General features: G+C 33.5%; 1 long non-coding RNA gene across 1 annotated transcript; it reads right to left on the bottom strand.

Moving 5' to 3' along the window:
• Positions 1-1,025: 1,025 nt before the first annotated feature.
• Positions 1,026-1,756, bottom strand: LOC141646235 (uncharacterized). The gene is made up of 3 exons (XR_012545451.1): positions 1,587-1,756; positions 1,385-1,461; positions 1,026-1,273 (listed from the first exon to the last, which is right to left on the bottom strand). It is a non-coding gene; the product is annotated as an uncharacterized LOC141646235 (long non-coding RNA).
• Between the last annotated feature and the right edge of the window lie 12,008 nt (positions 1,757-13,764).

Raw genomic sequence — 13,764 nt, 5'->3', positions numbered from 1 at the left:
CCGGCTTGACCCGATCTTGACCTGAGTTTTGCTAGACCCGCTATTGACCCGACCCGTTGCCACCCGACCCGGAACTACCCGGGCAGAAACCACCCGACCCGAAATCACCCGACCCGTAAATGACCCGATTTAAATGACCCGAAGTGGACCCGAAATAGCTAATGTGAAATTGTATACAATATTATTAAATTAATTTGACGAGTTGAAAACACTAAGGGTGTGTTTGGATTGAGGGATTTGGAGGGAAATGGAAGGGAGGGAATTGGAAGGATGTCTATTGTTTGGTTAGCAAAATGAAGGTGGAAGGATTTGGAGGGGGAGGAAAAATGGATCCCTCCATTTTCCTCCTACAAGCCAAATTATTCTCCATCAACATAGGCAAGATTTGGAGGGAAAATGAAATTATACAAACTTTGTTGACACAAAATTTATACTCATCCATTCCCTTTTTTTTGTCCTTTTTTTATTTGCATATTACAAAGTAATTGTTATCTCTAAATATAGTAGAAAAAATAATGAATTACCCTTTGATTAAGCAACTTTTCTTAGTCCTTCCTTCAATATGAAAACCCAGTAACCAATTTCTCTTTTTATAACCCTAATCCCCAAATGTTGCTAATCAATAATTCAACTTTTCTACTCCGATTTTCCTACAATTGATTCACAAAGTAATACTTGATTTGGGTTTAAATGCAAACAATTGATTCCTGCAATGCAGTCCTGCACCAACACTATCAATTTCAATCACCCATATCCTGATCATTCGCGTCTCACTGTCAACCGCCATGGGTGCACTTCCCCAGCTTATCGAAGCCAACAAATGGAACCCAGATTCGTGTTTTTTGCTTAATGAATCTTTACCAAAAACATAAGAGTAAAAAACTGAATCTTTACCTGTGCTTGAACTTGATCATCTAACAATAAGAACTAAATTACTCCATACAAATTCTATATAACACTGGTAATCATTCATTTGCACTTGAAACATTAAAATTCAATTCGTTATCCATCATTTAAACGAATGAGAAAGTTTCAATGAGTTACGAACATAATATTTCAGACAAAATGTTTCCAAAAATACAGATGCCACCTTGTAAATGAGCCTCCTCTTGAATATTTGAGCTCTTAAAACAAACATAACCTTCTAAATTTTACTCATGTTAATGACAAAAATCACAGCAACTGTAATGCATACAAAACTTCTCCCATATTTTGTTCACTAATTTCCACAAAGGTTCAAGTCTTGTTCCTTTAAATACCTCAAAAGATTTACCTGCATAAAAAATTACCAATCAGCCAATAGAAAAGAGGCGTAGAGCAGACACAGAAGGCCAAAAGAGGCAAAATAGTAGTCAATATAAGTTTGTCAAGCTTTCAGTAGTACCTAATCCTACTGCCTTCAGTTTTAAGATTTGGTATTCCAATTCACATCGCAGCCGATAAACTCTTCATCCTCGTCGGCTGAAAACACATTTCAGAAATATAATGTCAAATTATAGAATTAGGTACAACACAAATACTTAAATACTTACAGAAGAAAGTAATACCAAAAATAAGAAGAGTTTTTAGAATTATTGCATACACACCATTATAGCCATATAGCCAACTACGTGAAGTAATCAAAGCTTCCACGTTATCGGGAAGGTAAGAACTCCTCCATTTGTTCAAGATCCTACCTCCTATACTAAAAGTGGATTCTGAAGCAACCGTTGTGAGTGGAACAGTCAAAATATCCCTAGCTAAATAAGCTAGGTCACCATATATTTCTTTTCATTTACTTGCCGAATTTTTAAAATATTCAAATTCTCATTCCGCTAAGCCTAGGCTCGTCCAAGTATAAATCTAACTTGACTTCATCAACCAAGACATGAAGATGCACACTCTTCATTGTCAAGATCCTGGCATATAAGAACTAAAAGTTAGTGTTGAGAATTATTTATACATTTAAAAAGTGATAAAATAAGAATAAAGAAAGTCAGAATCCAAAAGAACATATAACAGAACATACCATCAGAGCATACTTGCGCTTGCGATTAACTGATTTTCCATTTGAGGTGTTAATATTATTAGAGGTTGATGCTATGCTGGCGTCTTTTGGACTGTACTCCTCAAGGAGTTTTCTAAGCTTAAACATCACATCATTTACCTCTAAAGCAGCTCTCCACTCATCCTCGTATATCTTTCCATAACAGTATTTAAGAGATTGCTTCTTAAAACGAGGATCAAGAATCATGGCAAAAGCAAACAGAGTGTTATAATCATCTCCACTTGAATTTAACCAGTACTTATCAAACTTTTCTTGCATTACTTGGCCCATATTTCTTATATCTTTATCTCCATCTTTGACTAAATCTTTTAGAAGCATTGCAATTCTCCAAACATTCCCGAAATACAAGTTTGAAGTAGGATATTCAGTTCCAGAAAATAAATTTGTTATGTCACAAAATGGCTCCAAGACATCTCTAACTTTTTCTATTTTTTCCCATTCCCTAGAATCTGGAAGGTGAATATACAAGGAGTCTTTTTGTTTCAACTCCTTAAACGCAGCACGGTATATAAGTGCCCTGTCAAGCATCATGTAAATGGAATTCCACCTAGTCGGAACATCCAGCCATAACGCCTTAGTCTCCGAAATAGCAGCTAAGGCCACACAAACCTTAAAAGATTTCTTTCTCGACTCTGACCACTTGATATACTTCACACTAAACCTTATCTTTCTAACACTTCCTTGAATCATATCAAGACCGTCTTGGACAATGAGATTTAGAATATGGGCAGCACATCTAACGTGTAAAAACTGACCTTCACTTAACAATAAGCCTCTATCTTTCAAGTAGTCTTGCATTTTATCATTACTAGAAGCATTATCTAATGTTATAGAAAATATCTTACTCTCAATACCCCACTTTTTAAGTAAGCCTAATATAACACTATACATTTCATACCCGGTATGCGGTGTTTCTATATGATAAAAGTTTAAAACTTTACTAACAAGCCTCCAATTATCATCAACATAATGAGCGGTCAAACACAAATAGCCTTCAGTTTGACATGAAGTCCACATATCGGAAGTCAAGCATATACGCCCGGACACATTTTTTAGAGTGCGTAGCAATTCAACCATCAAAGATTTGTGCAATTTTAAACAATCGGCCTTTGCAGTATTTCTAGTAATGGTTCTAAGTTGGCAGTTCAGATATGTGTGAACTCTCCTATTTGCATCATGCTCAACCCAAGAAAAAGCATAACCATGTCTGATAATAGCTCTAGCTACTAAATCCCGGTACATATTTTGGTCAAAAATCTGACCTTTACCTTTTGTCGCTAAAAAAACTTTATAAGCAATGCACTTTTTAAGATGATTAATCAAGTTCTTGGTTCCATAATGGGAATTAGCAATGAATTTTGCATCTTTACAATGACAACATATTGCTCTCTCTTTTCCATCAGTGCTTTCTTTTGCATCAATCCTAATAAACTCATCCCAAACAGGACTGCGTTTCCTACCATGCTTACGAATAGGTAGTGGAGCACTTACAGCATCAATTGTGTTGTCGTTAGTCTCAATAACAATGTTGGGTACCTCAGCAACATTATTACTAGCCTGGGTAACCATGTCGTCTCCTTCGTGCTCATCAAAATGTACCATAAATGGGATTGATATACAAGAAAGAATTTGATTAGATGAAATACGAAAAGGAAGCAAAGGCCAACACAAATGATTATAATTGTAAATAATCAAGATAAAAGAAAAAGATGGATCTTTATCTATATATAAACATCCAAAATCTAGGAACATATCCTATTTCGACCCACAAAATTTCACTAAACCACAACTTAATTCACCAAAATCTGCCAAAATTCAAACGACCAACAAAAAATCGATTAACAAGTTTACATAAAGAAAAACCAAAAATAAAAGAAACGGAAAGGCAAACATTTAGTATTGAATACTTGTAATTACACACACACACAAAAAAAAGAATAATACCTGGTTTCAGAGATGAAAGAGAATGACGGAGATTACAATTGAGAATGCTTTGGTTAATTTTTTGAGATTGTTAATTGAGTAATTTGATTTTGTTGTTGGGTGTATTATTGAAAAGTTGAAGAAATGAAGACTATGAGGAATAGTTGGAGTGTTGATATGATCATATCAAGAATTCTGGAAGATGGGAAAAGAAGTAGAAGGAGTCAGGCTAGGTGTGTTTGAAGGAAATGTAGATTCATATACATATTAACATACTCATATATGTCTAAATTAATTTGTCATAAAATTAAAACGGATTTTATGCATGCAAACAAATAATATAATAGAGGAGAAATCATGTCCTTACATTCAATATTTCGGTTATATTGGGCACAAGAGAGATCACCTTTCTCTCTTGTTCTTGAGCTTTTCCCTTATGGATGAACAAGATCTAAGTATAAGATCTCTCCCCAAGCTTTATACCCAAGGCTTCTCTTAATTTAATTAATATTACAAATACTAGTATAATATTAATCAAGGTAGAAAATTGAACCAAAAACTTTTATAAAACACTTATATGTTTCGGTTTTTATGAGAGAAGAAGAGGAGGAAATTTCTTCTCACTAGAACTTATATTTTGGATGATGAGTAGAATGAATAATAATGCATAACACTTAGTATATTATTAGGTAAAATTATAAGAAAAACAATGATGAGTTTTTCTTCCCAAAACCGTGTAAGAGGAGAGGTAAAGGGAAGCCAATGCATGGACTTGTTTGTCTTCACAATGCTCCATAGGCTTGCATGGCTACTAAAGCAAAACAATCATTATGTTTAGCTACTAATTAAACAATTAATTAGCTTAATCCTCTTCTTTTATTTCGGTCCATTTGGTAATATGGAATCCATATTATATTTGTCAATTGTCAATATGTCACATGTCATGTGTGACATAAATTTGTTATGTATTTTTAACATATTAAAAATCAACGTATTATCAAAAATACGTCACATACAAAAATCGACTTAGTAATTTTATAATTACTTGTGCCAAAATATTTTACCATTTATAAAGTACAACTGATTGTATTTATAACAATTCATTCAATTTAATTGTTACATTAAACAATTATTTTATCCGAGTAATGATACAATTCAATTACTCAGACCGTATCTTATTTAATCACATTTCAATATGATACGTAAATTTTACTTTCAAAATCGTCCGTCAATTTTCAAGTAATTTAATTAACTCGCAACATTATACGATTAATTAAATAATCAATTAAGAGTATTGCCCTTTAGGTATGACCTAGGGGGTCAACTGATCACCACCGTCACACGACAGTAATGTCAAACTCTAGTCAGCCAATCATTACCGATATATGTTGACCAGTTGACAGTAACAATATTACTTCCCAATTGTATTCATTTTAATGAGACTTAAACATGTGATCATCATGATCAACAGTCGTGATCGCATTATTGTCGGAGGACACATATTCCAACAATCTCCCACTTGTCCTCGACAAGTGTGCGTCACCAATTCTCTTGTCCTATTACTATCTCCCACTCAATGCAAGGTGTCTTTCAGGTCGTACTTGCAAGTGATCATATCGAGAGTGGTTTCCTCGATCTGGAGAATAACTGATTGACCGGATTTATCCACTCTGGATGCCATCCGAGCGTGGCCACGCATTTCCAGTTCATTACTCCTCGAGTGGCCCTGAGATATTGTTATAACCCTGACTAGGGGTGGACAATTCCTATCGCACTCATTCCCTTCGACTAGCCACAGCCATCATAACCCAAAATATGCCCATTTGACCCCATTTACGAAGGTCGTAGTAACACAAATCAAAGTTAATCTGAAACTGTGCCATCTTAGGAGAATAGTCTTTAGTCAAAAGAATCGACTCATTCGAATACTATAGTAGCTCTCGCCACGACCAGGCTATATAAATTTGCCAGAACTCTATAAGCGGTCATTAGGCCCGACAAAAAGTTCCTAACAATCTGCCTGTGTGATCGACTAGTCATCTCACATGACTCTATGGCACTTGAACTTGCCATCAATCGCATCACACTCTAGTCACTTCGAGACGTCACCTCATGTAAGTAACTATGGGCAAAAACAATGTTAATCCATGTTCACTTTAACGGGGTTCAATTGTCTCTACAACCCGTTTGGATATAACAATGTACAAAGTGAGTTAATAATAACTCAAACGACAAATGTCGACATCACACTCGGGTAGTCAATATCATATTACAACCTTGTGATGTATATCATAAGTGTAAACACTCATTGATTGCAATAGAAGTTTAACATCCCATGTGTCCATGTGTTCAAACTTCTTACACTTGCATTTTCCTTCACATTCATGTTCTCTCTCATAGCATGAATCTTATCAAGTACACATCAAGGTTCTCGACCTTGGTTTTGGTTCTTTAACTTGAAAGAACTTCCTTATCGACTATCACATAACGACTAAATTTGTGATGAATGATATAACTTGTACTGATCAAGTACCCCATTCACACACAATGTACTAGGTATATGTTTTGTAGAATCTTGTAACAATTGACAAGATTTTTAGCTTAGTACTTCTCACAAGTCCTAGCTCAACTAGGAAAGATTATCTTTGAATAACTTCTTATTCAACCAAGCATCTTTCCAAAACTTCTTATTTCTCTTTTTGAGTTTGAAAGATTTGGGATTCTCATAAATCCTCATATGTGCTCGGATTTTCTACAATATGTGCAACCTCTTGACACACAATAGAACATTCCGTCAATCACTGAAATCGCTTATCGGATTCTACTTGAGAATTCATGACGTTTCTATTATGGCTCACCAATCAATCATCATGCTCTTATGCATATGATTCATAATTGGACATGTATATGATTATTCTAATGGCGGAAACATTAGTTACTAATAATCATGAGATCAACCGTTCATAGGTTCAATGAACGACCATGACTGCTAATGGTAATTCCATTTTCATCTACATGAATAACCTATGTGTATGTTGATATGATGTGTATCTCTTAATACTAATCCAACATCCCTCGATGTAGTTGGATTCATCATTGTCCATTTTCATCCAGAATTGAAAACTCAAAAGCTTCTTTATGAAAGAAGGTATTAGCTCGTCATTCTTTAATGAGTGATGAGTTGTAAACATTCAAGGATGATAACTCCCACTAAATTCCATGTCTTCACATGAGAATTTCCTAACTCCCACTCAATTCTACATATTTCGAAATTGACTTCTCGATCGAAATTTATTCAAGAATTGAAATATAAAATTGCATTGCCAAGTTATTAAGATAGAACCATATATGTTCCCATCATATCCCTTCAAAATACCTATTTTAAAGTGGTCTCATCTTAACCTTACGGAAAGAGATTTTAAATCTCCAACACACTCATGTCATAATGATGTGTAGCAATGTCATTATTCAAGTATAAACAATATCTAGAATACGTCCTTCGTAAATACCCTTTTGGAAGGAGGTTTAACCATTTCATAGTGAGGTTAAGCAATGACATTTGCGTGGTTAAAACTTTGGCCATTGAAGATATCGGTATATCAATCTTTGCAACTCGATCATAACTAGTATGTTACTGTGATTCATTTAGGCTCTTAAGTAAATCTCAAGGTTGAAACTATTGGTCAAATTATTTCATAAACTTAGTCAAAAACTTGTCGAGACTTTACATTAGTCATTTTCTTCCAAAACTTTCTTTTGGTCTCCTCGTGTAGTTATCTTGAGAAAATTCTCTTATGATTATTACACTTGGTCTCTTTAGTCATATAGAACTAACTTGAGACCATAGATCTCATCTATTCGGTATACTATGTAAATAGATATACCTTTATTCAAATCATTCTCTCTTGCGTAGATCTTCATATACACAAGTACACAATTTTATCTTGCCTTGTGTGTTGTGTCCTCATTTTTTCTCCCACTCTATCTTTAGAATAAATACACTATAGATTCAAAGATAGCATATGAGACACAAATTAATGATGTTGAAGTATAAGGAAAACTATCTCATAGATAGACTAATAGTTATTGTTTTCATATGTGTACTTGGTGATTGACATACCTTTAGGAGAGTTCATAGACTCAAAATCACTTTATAAATGATCATACACACGCCTTAAGCGTGTGGACATATAATGAAACCCGTCATTATATTTGTCTATTAGATCACTTTAAGTGAATTATCTTATGTTTCAAAACGCAAGCATTTTAAAGATGAAATTTAGAACATTAAAAGGATAAATGATAAAACGGGTGACTTGGGTTGCAAACCAAGTCACCGTCATCCAAAATACAACTCATTATCCAAAACACTTTTCCATGTCGAACACGGAAACTTAAAGTTCTAAAATCCAAAACATTACTTAAAATAAGACAATGAAAAACAAAGCTCCACAAAAGCTATCCTTAGCTTCTCCATGGTTTCTCATGCTTGTTTTTCTTTTCCCTTGTCTTTGCTTGGTGGAGGCCCTATTTACAATAAAAAGGGGAGATACATTATCACAACTTTGCATCATAATACCATAGTTGAATTTTAGAAACATAAAAGAAGGTTAGTCATTTACCTACTGGAGTGATCTTTCCAGCTTTGATATCACCAAGGTATTTGGAACAATTTCTTTTCCAATGTCCCATGCCATTACAATAATGGCATTTATCAAGAGGACCCTTCTTGACTTTGGATGTGCTAGCTTCACAAGACTTAGCTTTGGTGAATGTGGGAGCTTGCTTCTTACCCTTTTTTCCACTCTTCTTGAACTTCCTTTTACTCTTTGTGCTTATGTTAAGCACATCCTTGGGAGGGTTCACATTTAACCCCATGTCCCTCTCGGCTTGCACAAGTAACTTGTGCAACTCCTCAAGAGACACATCCTTGTCTTGCATGTTGAAATTCACCCGGAATTGCACATATGCCTTGACTTTGGATAAGGAGTGTAGAATCCTATCTACGATGAGTTCTTTAGGGATTTCAACCTTTTGAATTTTCAAGGTCTCGACAAGCTCCATGAGTTTGAGCACATGAGGGCTAACCTTTTGGCCCTCTTTGAAGTCGAGATCAAAGAATGCCGCGCCGCCTCATATTGGACGATCCGCGGAGTTTGTGAAAACATGGTCACAAGTTTGGAGTAAATCTCATTAGCATTGCCCATTTTAAAGGCTCTCCTTTGGAGGTCCGCCTCCATCGCAAATATTAAGACATTTTTCATTGCGGCGGACTCCTTTTGGTAAGCCTCATATGCTTCCCTAGTGGCCGCGGTGGACCTAGTGAAGGGTTCGGGTGGAGAGGCCTCGGTAAGGTAACGAAGCTTGTCGTCACCTTCGGCGGCTAATTTGAGTTGGGCATCCCAATCGGAGAAATTTGACCCATTCTTTTCAAGTTTACATCGATCCATAAAGGATCGGAGCCAAGATGAAGTAGCGAGAGGTGTAGCATTAGGAGTTGGTGTTGGTGTTGCCATTGTTATGAAAAAGACGTGGTCTACAAAACAAAATATAAGGAGTAAAACAAATGTCGTTTTAATATTACTCGTAAAAATGTATGATTTAAACAAGTTTTATGCATTTTTCTAGTGACCTCTACCCAACTAGATAAATGATTCCAAGACCCAAATTCATATCGACTTAGGCACGGGGTAGCCGATGCAACCTTTATCAATATAACTCGGTGGATTAACTTTTTAATCGATTCTACTTTTAGAACTCTTGGTCGATAAAATTACTCTAATATTTATCTATAGCCCAAAACACATCAACAAGGGCACGGGGTAGCCGATGCAACCCTTATTAATTACTTTTGTTGAGTTCAATCCAAATTTCGAATAAATGTGTCCATTATCCAAACCCACATCAACTTGGGCACGGGGTAGCCGATACATCCCTTATCAACATGAATTCGGTGGATTAACATTCATCACCCACTTCCCCTACATAACAAGGTTTGTACCCCGGGGTAGCCGAGTGCACTCCCTCGCGAAATAGGTTTTCATGGTTTCTACTATTTGGTAAGGCTATGTCTCAATTGTTTGTTTTAGCGAGAGGTCATGTCAATTTATTATCTATCACGTTTTAAGTGAACTAAAGCGGTGAACTACGATAATTCTAATTGACACGGTCGATAAACTCGATAAAAGACAATGCATGATTAGTTATGGCGATTTAGCGATGCATGTGACATAAAATAAAATGCAAGCATAAAAATAAATAAATCCTAGTATGGCCTTTCCTAAAATAGAAAAACTCTTTAACTATTACATATTTGGAAACCAACTCCATTGGTCCCTTGAACTTCGGTTGTGGCACACATCTCGAGGTAACACCGTCTTTATGTATCGCCATTCTTGAAGAAATCCGTCTTTTGGAACTCCGGAATGAATAAAATTTCATAATAAATTACATAATTTCCTATTATACATTTGTAACTAAAATAAAATAAATCTATTAAATTACAAAACGGTGATACGAGATCACAATAAAATTACAACCGAATCGATATTCCCATACATTTCGGGAAATACCAATTAAATCTAAGGCCATACTAAGTAAAATTACATAATTCAAAAATTACATAAATGAAAATTATGACAATCATAAAAAAAAAAAAAAAAATGCAGCATTATAATATGTATGAACATGCTCAATTTTATGCTAAATCGCCTTTAAATAGCCAATATCGTATATTACTCGGTTTTTACGGATTTGCGTGATTTCAACATTTTATAATCACAAAAATTACATAAACTCATATTTATGCATAAGTTAATTACCCTAACATTTTAGGACTCCAAATATAGTCTTCACTAATAATTTGACCATAATTAACCTTTATTTACAAATTTGTTCATAAATGGACCAAAAATTACAAAAATAAGCCATTAAACTTCAAATAAATCACAAAATTTCAAATAAATTCAAAATTTGAAATTTAAATTCATGAACATTCTGGAAAAATTCCATGACACTCATAATGTTCAAAATCTTAGGTTAAAAATTTCGAAAATTTACCGGAAAAACAATGTTGCGGTTTATCGATTTATAATAAAATAATCATAAAAACATGGAAAAATTATTTTCATTAACTTTTCAATTTTAGATCTGAAAAATATAATAAAATGCAACATTTGACGCTTTTCCTAAGTCATAGATTATGTTTTATTAATTTTCACTAATAATGTCACTATTTATGCTATTTTTCTTCAAAAATCCATAAATCATGCAAAAAGACTTCTTTATAGCCAATTATTTTACACACATCTTGTAAAATTGCATGTGACAACATATTAATTTTCTATGACCAGATTCGAAATTTAACTCATATTAACCTATTTTTCACCTAAATCCGAATTTAATAATGAAAAATTCATTTTTCGAGCATAACAAGTCCAAAAATTATGAAAATTTGCAGGTTATCTCAAAATAATATATGTGACAACATATCCAAAAACCAAGTGAAAATTCGAAGTATAGCTATTTTTAGACCAAAAATGACATTTTTACTCATAAAATCACATTTAAATGCCATTATTGTAAATTATGAACAATAAAAATCCGAAAAATTAACCAAAATATCCTAAAACATTTTAGGACCAGAAATATTAACATGCATGTAATAATTTCGTGATATATCATAATAACACAAATTTTACAAGTTTTATTTGTTATTCTTATAACTCGGAAAAACTTTTAACCAATTTGCATGCAAACAACCGTGGCTCTTGATACCGATTGAAGGAAATGTAGATTCATATACATATTAACATACTCATATATGTCTAAATTAATTTGTCATAAAATTAAAACGGATTTTATGCATGCAAACAAATTATATAATAGAGGAGAAATCATGTCCTTACATTCAATATTTCGGTTATATTGGGCACAAGAGAGATCACCTTTCTCTCTTGTTCTTGAGCTTTTCCCTTATGGATGAACAAGATCTAAGTATAAGATCTCTCCCCAAGCTTTATACCCAAGGCTTCTCTTAATTTAATTAATATTACAAATACTAGTATAATATTAATCAAGGTAGAAAATTGAACCAAAAACTTTTATAAAACACTTATATGTTTCGGTTTTTATGAGAGAAGAAGAGGAGGAAATTTCTTCTCACTAGAACTTATATTTTGGATGATGAGTAGAATGAATAATAATGCATAACACTTAGTATATTATTAGGTAAAATTATAAGAAAAACAATGATGAGTTTTTCTTCCCAAAACCGTGTAAGAGGAGAGGTAAAGGGAAGCCAATGCATGGACTTGTTTGTCTTCACAATGCTCCATAGGCTTGCATGGCTACTAAAGCAAAACAATCATTATGTTTAGCTACTAATTAAACAATTAATTAGCTTAATCCTTTTCTTTTATTTCGGTCCATTTGGTAATATGGAATCCATATTATATTTGTCAATTGTCAATATGTCACATGTCATGTGTGACATAAATTTGTTATGTATTTTTAACATATTAAAAATCAACGTATTATCAAAAATACGTCACATACAAAAATCGACTTAGTAATTTTATAATTACTTGTGCCAAAATATTTTACCATTTATAAAGTACAACTGATTGTATTTATAACAATTCATTCAATTTAATTGTTACATTAAACAATTATTTTATCCGAGTAATGATACAATTCAATTACTCAGACCGTATCTTATTTAATCACATTTCAATATGATACGTAAATTTTACTTCCAAAATCGTCCGTCAATTTTCAAGTAATTTAATTAACTCGCAACATTATACGATTAATTAAATAATCAATTAAGAGTATTGCCCTTTAGGTATGACCTAGGGGGTCAACTGATCACCACCGTCACACGACGTAATGTGTCAAACTCTAGTCACCAATCATTACCGATATATGTTAACCAGTTGACAGTAACAATATTACTTCCCAATTGTATTCATTTTAATGAGACTTAAACATGTGATCATCATGATCAACAGTCGTGATCGCATTATTGTCGGAGGACACATATTCCAACAGTGTTAGTATAGCTATGTGTCGTCCTTTGCTTTGGACTATCTATTCTAGTTGTCAGAATTTGTTAGCTAAAATGGTAAAATTGGCGCCAAACTTGTAACTTTGTCAATATGTTTGGCAACTGAACTGAACAATTTGGCGCCAAAATAATTCTTAGGTTTTGTATTTTTTTTTGGAATAAAATAATTCTTAGGGTTGTGTAATTGTGATTATAATTTATTAATTTGATATAGAGCATACAAACGTGTCGCATAATTATTAAGGTTAAAAGACGGTCTCAAATTATTTATGGAGTGTAAACGTATAGGTGTGTCGTAGACTCGTAAATTGGACTTCTTTTTTCACGCGAGTCATTTAAAAGACAGTATCAAATTACTTAAGTACAAAATATACTCCTATTATTATTATTAATTTACAATTACAATTAATTCAACTTTTAATGTCAATTAAAAAATAATCTCGTGTTAACCCACAAGAAAAACAAATTTTCATTATGAAACGATTCTAATATATGATTATTATAAGATGTTTCTATATTACGAAGTATTTAACAGGTTAACGAGCAATGGTGTGAATTATGATTGAATTGTGTTGGTCGTAACTTGTATGCTAGACACACGCATCCGACAAGCTCCCGTATTACTAATTTGTCGATAATTGAAGGAAATGTACTATATTATGAACCAATCTCGTTATAATTCAATCTCAAATAACCCTATCATTATATCACTTGTATAAGAATGTGT

This window comes from Silene latifolia, chromosome 3, assembly GCF_048544455.1.
Source record: "Silene latifolia isolate original U9 population chromosome 3, ASM4854445v1, whole genome shotgun sequence".
Taxonomy (NCBI): domain Eukaryota; kingdom Viridiplantae; phylum Streptophyta; class Magnoliopsida; order Caryophyllales; family Caryophyllaceae; genus Silene; species Silene latifolia.
The sequence above is the reverse complement of the archived record's forward strand: the minus strand, read 5'-3'. Positions and strand labels throughout refer to the sequence as shown.